General features: G+C 36.3%; 1 protein-coding gene across 2 annotated transcripts in view; it reads right to left on the reverse strand.

Moving 5' to 3' along the window:
* Nucleotides 1-12229, reverse strand: part of LOC149556796 (uncharacterized) — an 88986-nt gene that overhangs the window by 18277 nt on the left and 58480 nt on the right. The window lies entirely within an intron of this gene.

The raw sequence follows: 12229 nt of genomic DNA on the forward strand, positions 1-12229 counted from the left end.
AATTCATAGGGTCTATTTTCGTGTCACCTATTGTTCTTTAAACATGAGATTGTCTCAACCATGAATATGGGAGATGAAATTATAATGATAACCATGAACTAATGATCCTGCCCGAATTTATTTCTTTTCTTTTATATATGATACTGAGATGAGAGTAATATCATGAAGTCTAAACACCGAAGAATTCACCGGCAAGGATGCCATCAAGGGTGAAGAGGTGTAAATCAAAATAAAGTGGATATCATCTCTCAAGCACCTAGGAATCACCGGCATGGTAGCCTTAAATGGTGAGGAGGTGTAGATAACCTGCACAATTCAAGAATGAAATCAGTTAACGAAGTAATAGAAAAATACTTAATAGCTCATGCACGTTCCGGTAATGAAATACGTTGTCAAGTTGAGTGCTAGAGATCATGTTTACAAACCCAATTTGAAATCCTTGGCTAGGGTAGAAATAGGCAGATGTGCCGATCATGTAATCTTTTTTCTTTGTCCAAATGCTTCAGTTATTTGGGAAATAACTGATGGGACACTCAAACCACCAGATTACTCAGATGGCTAGACCTAAGAGCATCCCAAGCCCGATCCCGAGGTAGGGAGGGTTGTTCTATTAAGTTAGGATGTGTGGGGATAAATATGGTCTGTGGTTGGGAGGTTAAGCCTATGTCAATGCTTCTCCTCTCACCAATGCCAAAGCTTGAACAATAAGACAAAGAAAATTCTCCATCATATCTATATGTTCTTTTACATTTTTACTTTGGAATCATGGAAGCATAAATAGATAGTGTAGAATAAATGCGTGAATTTATTAGAAGTTTTAAAATGGTAGTTGCTACTTTATCTTTCAGTTGAACATGTTAAATTGATTTAAATAATATTAAAATAATCAATTATTTATTTCCCTTACATTTGCTGCTTTTAAAATGCAATTAGATTAGGTAGCAGTTACTTATTTCTAGTTGTAATTAGATAATGGAAATCATTGTCATGTGAATGGGATTAGTTGATAGTCAAATACTATTTTTAAATTGGTTAGGAAAATTTGTATGTTACATATGGTATTAGAGCGCTAGGTTCGACACTGAACCTAGGGCACCCTACCTTCGTGAAACCTGAAAGATTCTGGACTGACTATGCAAATACGTAAAACACCCCGCAAGAAGACTCAACACCCCATCTTTCCCTATCTCATTAAAAACATGACTAAATATGATTACACCTGTTGTTCTATACCCTGAGATAATGAAACTCTGAATTAGGCAATTCAACAGATGAAGAAAGAAAGAGTCAAGTGGACTCCTACTAGCAAAGCAGCATATAGAAACAAGCTAATTCAAAGCTGAAACGCTCGGCAGAGCAATCCTCTCTTACAGTTTCATAGATCCTGGATGGTGTGGGATATGTACCAAGCTGAACCAAAATTAAGTGTTGCAAAGCAAGAGTAAATGTGATGTTGATGTAAACATCCTTGATAGAGGAAATTTTGTAAGTAAGGTTGCTTTAAGTGAAGCAACGAAATAATAAATTAAATTAAGTTATTTGAAATCATTTGTTTGTGAGATTTTTTCTTTTTTGTAAAAGATCTCTACTTTTCACATAATTGACACAATTGTAAATTAATAGGTGGGAACTATAAACATAAAAATGAACAGCAACGAAAACATTGTAAATCAAGACATAATATGTGAGAACCCTCAATTTGCAAATGAATTGCTACTCAAGATCTTACAGGAAATACAACTAAAGCTAGAAACCATGGAAAAAAGAATGAGTGAAATGGCAGCCCAGCTAGGGCAAAACCGTGAGGAAACTCAAACCTCACCACCAACTACAGCTAAGACAGAAGTCTCAGAGCATAACAAAACTCCCTCTCCCAAGCAATCGAAGAAACAAAAGAAGAAAGAGATAGTGATTGATTTATCAGCAAATATTAAAAAAATAAAACCACTTAAGTTTTTCGGTTCCGAGTCCAGGGAGGAAGCAGAAGCATGGTTAACTGAGGTGGAACAATATTTTGAGATTAAAAATTTCTCTGAAACCTCTAAGGCAATTTGGGGAATATATCATTTTTCCAAAGAAGCTACAACCTGATGGGGAAACACCAAGGTTGAACAAAACATAAGAACCACAGAGATCACCTAGGAAAAATTTGTGAACATATTCCAGATACGTTGGCTGCCACAAACCTTTTATGATCAAAAACTCTTAGACTTCCAAAACTTAAAACAAGGAGACATGTCAGTACATAAGTACTGGGAGAGGTTCACTCGATTGCTAAAATACACGCCACCTTATTAGCAAGACACCAATTTAAAGTTGAGGAAATTCATCATGGGAATGAACAATAGGATAAGAAGAGCTATTGATGTTCTCGCTTCCCGAACCATGGAAGAGGCCCTAGAGAAAGTTGTTCGGCAAGAACACATGATCAGAAAGGATGACTCCATCCGAGAACAAAAGGAAGACAAACTAGAATTCAGATAGTGCCGATTTCAAGCCTCAAAAAACACAATTTAAGGACTACAAAAACAGCAAACCAGAATTAATGGGCAATGGGGCTAATGCCAAAAGAAATTATTATATTAATAAAAACAACAGGAATAATGAAAAGAAAGGACCAACAGGAGGATGTTTTAACTGTGGAGGAGATCATTATGTAAAACAGTGTCCCAGTAAATCCAACATCAGCCACCCACAACGACCACCTTTACCACAACAACAGCAAGTCTTTCAGCAGAAGATTCACACAACTCTGGATAATAGGCAGGCAGAATAACAGATAGGCCCCATTGAAACTCCAGGTAAGATCTACGGAGACCCTGTGTCCTTATTAATTGATACTGGAGCATCTGAATGTTTCATAATTCATATCACCTAGACTGTTAAGTAGGTTTATGAAAAGATCTAAATTATGGCAAAACCATGGACAGTCGAGTATGCGAACCAGTCAAAGGCTAAGCTAAAGCAATGCCTATTTGAAGCTTAGGTTGACTTCCCGAATTTTTCAGTGCAACTAAACTTATATGTTGCACCCCTTGGGTCATACGATATTATCATAGGAATTAATTGGCTCAGTGAACATAAGGCCAAAGTAGATTGTCTTGCCAAAACTGTAAACTATGTGGATGATCAAGGTAGACCAACAAGCATTTCAAGGATTAAGCATGAAATTAGATCAAAACAGATTTTCGCAATGCAACTTAAAAGATATGGGAGAAAGGTTTGTGAGATTTTTGTAGTTAGGATTGAGGATACAAAGGAACCTAAATTCACCACTTATGGAGATGACTATATTTATGAAGACGGGGAAATCAGGCAAAAGTTAAAAGAGTCCTTCAAAGAAAAATACCCTTATTTGAAGAATTATCAAGATGTGTTTCTTGAAGAACTTCCTGGACTACCTCCTTCTCAAGCATTTGATTTCACCATAGACTTGTTACCAGGAGCAGAACCCATATCCCAAGCCCCATTTAGAATGACAACTACAGAATTAATGGAATTGCAGAGCCAACTTCAAGATATGCTAGATAAGAAGTTGATTCGGCCTAGTGTCTCACCATGGGGAGCCCCAGTGGTGTTTGTGAGGAAGAAGGATCGAACCATGAGATTATGCATAGATTATAGGATGCTTAATAAAGCCACCATCAAAAATTGGTACCCATTGCCGAGGATAGGTGATCTTTTTGATCAAATGAAGGGTGCAACAGTATTTTCAAAAATTGACTTAAGGTCAGGATACCATCAACTTCGAATAAAGGATGAAGATATACATAAGACCGCATTCAAAACCAGGTATGGACATTACGAGTTTACAGTGTTGCCTTTCAAGTTAACCAATGCCCCAACAGCTTTCATGAATCTAATGAACAGCATATTTCAAGATTGTCTGGACAAGCTTGTATTGGTCTTTATAGATGACATCTTAATATATTCTAAGAACGAGGAAGAACATCAAAGGCATTTAGAAATAGTTCTGCAAAGATTAAGGGAACACAAACTATATGGGAAATTATTTAAGTGCGCTTTTTACCGAAAGGAAATTCAGTATCTAAGGCACATTATATCGGCTCAGGGTATAGCAGTAGATCTGTCAAAGATAAAAGCAATCAAGGAATGGCCCATACCTAGGAATGTATCCGAAGTTAGGAGTTTTATAGGGTTAGCAGGGTTTTATAGAAAGTTTTTCAGAAATTTCTCAAGGATAGCCTATTTGATCACTTCACTACAGAGGAAGGAAAAGAAATTTATCTGGACAGAGAAGTGTCAATCAACCTTCAAATTTTTGAAAAAAAAATTGACTACAACACCTATTCTAAGGGTACCTAATCCACAAAAGCAATTTGTGGTTATAACAAATGCATCCGAAGAAGGATTAGGGGGTGTGTTAATGCAAGATGAACAAGTTATTGCTTATGAATCTAGGAAATTGAAAAACTATGAACAGAATTATGCACCCCATGATCTTGAATTAGCAGCAATTGTGCATGCCTTGCAAATATGGAGACATTACTTAATCGAAAAACCTTTTGAGCTTAGATCTAATCATCATAGTTTGAAGTATATTTTCACCCAACTGAATCTTAACACTAGACAGAGGAGGTGGCTGAAATTCTTAGCAGATTACGAGTTCGACATAAGTTATATTAAAGGTAAGGAAAACAAGGTGGCAAATGCCCTAAGCTGGAGACAACACATCTCGGCGATAACTACTGTAAACTTTAGGTTAAGGGACCAAATTTTACGAGACTTGGAGCGTGATGAGTTTTATACAGAAATCAGCTTAGCTCTTATCAGAGACCTGCAAGATCCTAAGTATTCAGACTTTAGCTTAGAAGAGGACGGATTATTAAGGTATCACCACAGAATCTATGTACCCAATGACCCTAAACTCCGAACACTGATTTTAGGTGAATTTCATTCAACCACATATTTGGGACATCCGAGAGTAGCAAAAATGTTATCTAATATAAAACCTCTATATTTCTAGAAGGGGATGAAAAGGGAGATAATTGAGTTTGTGGCAGGATGTTTGGAATGCCAGAGAGTAAAAGCAGAACATCGGTACCCCGCAAGCCTGTTGCACCCAAATGAAGTACCCGAGTGGAAATGGTAGGTAATATCCATAGATTTCGTACAAGGGTTACCTATGACACATAATCGACACAACACTATTTTGGTCGTGGTTGACAGATTGACAAAGGTTGCTCATTTTATACAAGGGAATTTAACTGATGGAGCACTCGAGATTGCCCATAAGTTCATAAAAGAGATTTTTAGGTTACATGGAATTCCGAAGAAAATTATTTCAGATAGGGATGCCAGGATAACTTCTAGATTCTGGCAAACATTATTTACAGCTTTGGGTACCAAGTTAAACATTAGTTTAGCCTATCATCCTGAGACAGATGGTCAAACAGAATGGATAAATCAAGTATTAGAGGATCTTCTCAAAGTGTAATGTATGGACCGATAGTATCAATGGGAAACATACTTACCCCTGGTATAATTTGCCTATAATAACTCCTATCAGTCCACCATTAGAATGGCTCCTTTTGAGGCCTTGTACGGTCGTAAATGCAGAACTCTGTTGAGTTGGAATCGGTTGGAAGATAGAATCATTATTGGGCCTAAAATGCTTCAGGAGATGAAGGAACAAGTAATTCAAATTCGTCAAAGGTTAAAGGACGCAAATGACAGACAGAAAAGTTATGTTGATGCCAAAAGAAAGTTATGTTGATGCCAAAAGAACACCTAGAGAATTCTCAATAGGGGACAAGGTGTTACTAAGGGTTAAGCCTCGAGTACCATCAAGTTTGGCAAAAATGCAACGCTAGCCCGGAGATATGTGAGACCCTTTGAAATTCTGGAAGTTGTGAACCCAGTAGCTTACAAGATTGTTTTACCACCAGCCCTTGCTAGGATGCATGACATCTTCCATGTGTCATATCTTAAAAAGTATATTAGTCACCATGAACATATGATTGATTGGAAATTATTGCAGGTGCAACAACCAAGGGTGGTAGAGGTAAAAACACTCAGAATACTCGAGGTACGTAAGCTACACTTACGAAATCAGGAAGTGACTCAGTGCAAGGTTCAGTGGGACCAATATGTTGAGGATAATGCCACCTGGGAGGATTATCATGACATTTTTCAAAAATACCCCGATCTTTTCTTTGAAATATTGCTTAAACTTTGTTGTTATGTTCCTCAAGGAGGATGAAAAATCTAAGGGAGTGGGTATGTTACATCCCAAATTTTGCCCTAAGTTTTAAATTGATCATAACCGTTGGTTTAACGAATTATTTCTTTCCTGATCATGTGAAACAAGTTAGTTAATTATAGACGTATCAAATTATTTTCTTCTTGATCATGTGAAACAAGTTAGTTAATGATAGATGTTGTATCAATTTATTTCTTTCCTAATCATGTGGAGTGAGTTAGATAATTATATTTGTTGTATCAACTGATAATGAGTTATTCCGTTCATGATCATGTGAAGTGAGTTAGTTATTATAAACATTGATGAAATCTATAACTGTCATTAGATGATCAACAATTGTTTTGAATTAACGATTAATATATCTTTGAATTAATGTCTTGGCAAAGAATGTTTTGCAGGAAGAAGACTGAAGAGAGGGGAAGCATTGCTAAATGGGATCATCGGAAGGGGATGGTTGATTGGTCCAATCATCCGAATCAACAGGTATGACCTAAGACTACCTTGGAAAGGATAAAGAGACTTGACAACGTGTTGCATTATGGGACCGCATGAGCTATTAGAAAAACAATATAATAAAACTTAAATAATATAAATTAAAAATATAATTCATACCTTTGAAGATTTATTATTTGAATTTATTATTTAATCATTATTATACACCTTCAAATACGAACACATGTATATAAAATCAGGTGACATGAATAAATTATAAGTTTATAACCTACTGATGTCACTTCATCAATACGTACACATGAATGTTTATAAGAGTGCATAATAATAATAAAATAAAAATTAAACTCTTCAACTTCTTATTCTTCCCTCTTCATTTCTTTCTTTTAAAAATTCGATTTGAGAGGCATTCGAATGGCCTTCTTTGTAACTAAAGGTAGCCAAAGAGCCAAGCAACCATTTTAATAGAGTCTCATTGATTGTATTTGCCATAAACCTATTTCTCTCTGCATTTCGGTGGCTCTTCTTTTATCTGCTTATACGTTTGAACAAAGGGAGGAGATTCAGAAAAATATACCAGCTTCATTAACTCATCCCCGTTTTCATTTCACCTTCACGGCTTCTTCCGTCCACGGGATCAGTGCAAGGAAGTGCAGAGTCCATCTTTCCCATCCATGGAAGCTAGGAGCAGTCTATATAAATCACATAAGATATACTGAGTTCTACCGAAACATGTTACAAATCCATTAATTCTTTTTATTCATAATGCTATGCCAATTGCTGTCCTGCTATATTCATCTTTCCATGTAGAAATAAATACTGTTGCCAAATTAAATACAGACTAGATGGAGTATGCATATATATAGCTTTCTAGTCAGAATTCATAGGATTTGTTTTCATGTCACCTATTGTTCTTTAACCATGAGATTGTGTAAACCATGAATATGAGAGATGAAATTATAATGATAACCATGAACTAATGATCCTGCCCGAATTTATTTCTTTTCTTTTATATATCATATAGAGATGAGAGTAATATCATGAAGTCCAAACACCGAGGAATTCACTAGCAAGGATGCCATCAAGGGTGAAGAGGAGTAAATCAAAATAAAGTGGATATAATCTCTCAAGCACCTAGGAATCACTGGCATGGTAGCCTTAAATGGTGAGGAGGTGTAGATAAGCTGTACAAATCAAGAATGAAATCAGTTAACTAAGTAATAGAAAAATACTTAATAGCTCATGCCCGTTTCGGTAATGAAATACGTTGTCAAGTCGAGTGGTGGAAATTAGGTTTATGAACCCAATTTAAGATCCTTGGCCAAGGTAGAAATAGGCAGATGTGCCGATCATGTGAGCTTTTTTGTTTGTTCAGATGCTTCAGTTATTTGAGAAATAACTTGATGGGACAGATTACTCAGATGGCTGGACCTAAGAACATCCCAAGCCCAATCCCGAGGTAGGGAGGGTCGTTCTATTAAGTTAGGATATATGGGAATAGTATGGTCTATGGTTGAGAGGTTAAGCCTACGTCAATGCTTCTCCTCTCACCAATGCCGAGGCTTGAACAAAAGGACAAAGAGAATTCTCCATCATTTTTTTATGTTCTTTTACACTTTTACTTTGAAATCATGGAAGCATATATAGATAGTGTAAAATAAATGCATGAATATATTAGAAGTTTTAAAATGGTAGTTGCTACTTTATCTTTCAGTTGAACATGTTAGATTGATTTAAATAATATCAAAATAATCAATTATTTATTTCCCTTACATTCGCTGATTTTAAAATGCAATTAGATTAGGTAGCAGTTACTTGTTTCTAGTTGTAATTAGATAATGGAAATCATTGTCATGTGAATGGGATTAGTTGAAGGTCAAATACTATTTTTGAATCGGTTAGGAAAATTCGTATGTTACAAGCATAAAGAAATCCAACATGCTAGGGGTAAAGCATAAGATAATCCTACAAATCCAAAGAACATTATCTATCATATGCTAATCATCATAATAAGAAAATGCGTCAATAACTAACATCATCTAAACATGATATACAAGCATTCCAATGAAAGCATAAATCACAAGAAAGCATACTCCAGAACTCGAAGTACCAAGTGAGAACATCCAACAACGGTTGCGCTAGGACAAGAAACCATCTCTGTACACTGGTCCCTAGCAGTGATATGGGTAGCTACGCCTCCAAACCACATGGCACCCGTAGGTCCACTCCCACCGTGCGGATGGAGATAATGGTCCAACCACAAACACACGCAAAGCAAACATCCATGGCTAACACACACGCCAAACAGTATGATGACTAAAACCAAGACATAGACAATGCATAATTACAGATCCTAGTCAAACACTCAATGGGCTACTAAGTAGGAGCTGACATCATGGAGAGTTGCTTGGCATCGACAAACCCAAGCTAGTATTGGCAGCTACTCTCCCCAACGGAAGGCGCACAATCCAGTTTTAACTATCTTAAATTTATTACCACCCAATATTTTTATTTAGTTATCACTTATATAAAACTTTCTATGCCAGTCGGGAAACGCACACCAGGCTGTGAGATAGAAACCCCTTCATATGCTACCCTACCCTACCCATGCTCATCCAATGATGAGTGCCTGTAGGCATGCAAATTCCCAACCCAACCCCAATAATCTTATTTCCGGAAGTACCACAATAATCTTATTTCTGAAAGTACCACAAAATATCAGGACTCGCAAGTCACTCGATAAATGTACGCGCACGAACTCATGTGTGGCGCACCACCATCACAAAGATCATAACACAAAGATTGGATGAGATCACAAAGTAGAAAGTCAATTGAAAATCGAATCGCGATGACGGATGCAGCATGCATCCCAATGCAACATAAAAGTGCACCAGTGGTCGAACTGACATCCAAATGGATCATCGAAGTCCACGACCCACATTGTGCCAAGAAAACCCGAGAAAACAAGTTGGCACACAAAACGAGGTAAAAACCCCAAAAATTGGAAAACTTCAAAATTAATACCCCATTTGACCTTTGGGTACAAAACCCTCGAAAATCCAATAATATTTGGGTTCAGATACCGTATGCAAAAACATCCAGCATAATGGAACGAAACCCTAAACCCCCATCCCAAAAAAGGGAAAATGTTCATACCCGACCAACCAGACAAAACCAGCAAATAGAAATAGAGGGGAACACTAGTTCTCAACCTCTAGCCAAATAGCTACCAAAAAGAAAAACCTCGAACGAAGCAGAAACAATAAAACGGGAAGGCCCTACCTGATAACAAAAGGGGCAGAAACCGAAACCCACACAATAAAATAAAACACCCGCCGAAGTAGCTGAAAATCATAGCAAAGCAAGGTCTACCCGAGCCGGATCCAACAAGACCAACCTCGTGAAGATCCCACGCTCACAACTCCCAGAACGAACAGAAATCCAATCCTTCAAGAAGAGGATTTCAGAAAGGCTCTCAAGATTTCTATTTTCAAAAAATGAGAAGTGACTAATAAAATCCCTTTTTCAATACTTATTCACTTTTCGAGTGAATAGTCAATTAGGGCAAATAGCTAATTATACTAGCTAGACTCCGAATCAACCCAAACGAAAACAGGTTATTCCTCATTACGAGAATTCACCTAAGGCAAAGCTGTCAAAAATTAAATTCGAAAAGATTTAAAGCCCAAAAACCCAAAATCACAGAAATCACTAAACAACTTCCACGACAATGCGAACCTCACTCATTGGTCTAATCACATAATGCAGATGAGTTCGGATTTAATAATCACCAAAAATTTTTACTTTAAACAATTTAAATAAGGATACGTCGACCATACAAGGACGACATTGGTAAATATGAATAGCTGAATCACTAATTCCATGAGCCACTACCAGGGATTTAATTCCTACACACTAAAACACACAATCAAGTGCAATTGCATATAATATCATAGCCGAAGCAAAATGCATTGAATACCTAAATAATCCATTTACATCACTCACATTCGCATAAAGCATAAAGAGACAAGAATGAGGTAAATCACCATAGCATAAAAATCTATCACATAACATAATCAGAAAAGATGTCCAACTACTAGATAATCCGATATCCTCATAGATCAACTGTCATCTCAAAATGGCATCAACATGCAAATATGATAAACTGAACAGCATAGCAGTAAAGCATCTATGGTACTAAATCAAAGTAAAACATTTGACCCTTAGGTCATCTCAAAGTACATAAAATAAGAGTATCAAGTAACTCTAGGATCAAAATAGACAAGGTACACACTGCAAACACGAGAGGCACTGCATATTCCCTCCTAGCCCTGTCATTGGGAGGATACCTTTGACTTGCTGCTGTTTCAACTCTATTATCAACATCATTTCCAGCTGAATAGAAAAAATTCTAGCATTATAGAGCCAGCCATACATCTCCAAACATCAGCCATACCAGTTAACCTCTATTTGTTGTTTACAATCATTGCAATGTCTGACCTAAATATAACTGGCATCTTTTCAGCAGGGGACAAAATTCTATGACAGCATATCTTATAAAATTTTGTTTTTTCCTTTCAAGCATCTTTGTTCATTATTTTCAGTGGCTATACTGTTCAAATAAATCGTTTTGGAAGATTATTTGGGTACCTTAATTCAGAATTGGCTTCATCGAACATTCAAGGGTTTTTATGACATAAATCAGAAAAGTTTGATGTTGTTTATTGCAATCATTGATTGCTTATCAGTAATTTCAGAGTATTCAAAAGCATCATCAGAATTTGCACTTATTCCCTCTCAAAAATATCGGAAAAATAAATAAAATGCAGAAGGGGACATTGCACTATTCTTTGACCCTAAAGACACTGATTTAAACTTTCTTTATTTGCTTGAATAATATGAAAATAGCTCTATTTAGGCATTTCTGGTTAAAACTCTCTCTGGAATACAAGTAAATAAAAGCAATTATTTTCGTGCATGAATAACTCAAAAATAATTCAGTTCACTTGCATACAAATGCAGGTATGTAATTGTATATGCAAAAACAAACTTTATTTACTTGATGTTTTTGAATACATGTATTCCGCTCGCTATCTTTAACAACACTTCTATCATTTATACATAAAACATACCCTTTCAAAGACTCTTGTTGATAAAATTTTCATTCTGTCAAGTTAAAGATGCCTTAAAATGCATTCAGCACTAAATAATAATAAACCATCCATGAACTTTGTGTACATATGTTCTACTCAAGATGAGTAGTCTTTATCATGCCATCTCTTCTAGAGTAAAATCAAAGAAACTAATCCGCAAAATTTACCAAACAATGCATTATCACTCCACAAAAGTGTATTTGAACCAGTGTTACCAGCCTCGGACTTGGTCAGGCCAAAATTGGCCTCAGATTCAGACTCGGTAGCCAGACTCAGCAAATTAAAAGACCCATGAAATTCAAATTTCAAGGATTTTAAGTTTTTTTCATACATCATTTAGCCAATTAACATCAAATACACAATAATCATGATCATCAGAGTCAATTCCATCAGTCTCGGCCTC

Source organism: Cupressus sempervirens, chromosome 5, assembly GCF_028749045.1.
Source record: "Cupressus sempervirens isolate cs-2001-9-10 chromosome 5, ASM2874904v1, whole genome shotgun sequence".
Lineage (NCBI taxonomy): Eukaryota > Viridiplantae > Streptophyta > Pinopsida > Cupressales > Cupressaceae > Cupressus > Cupressus sempervirens.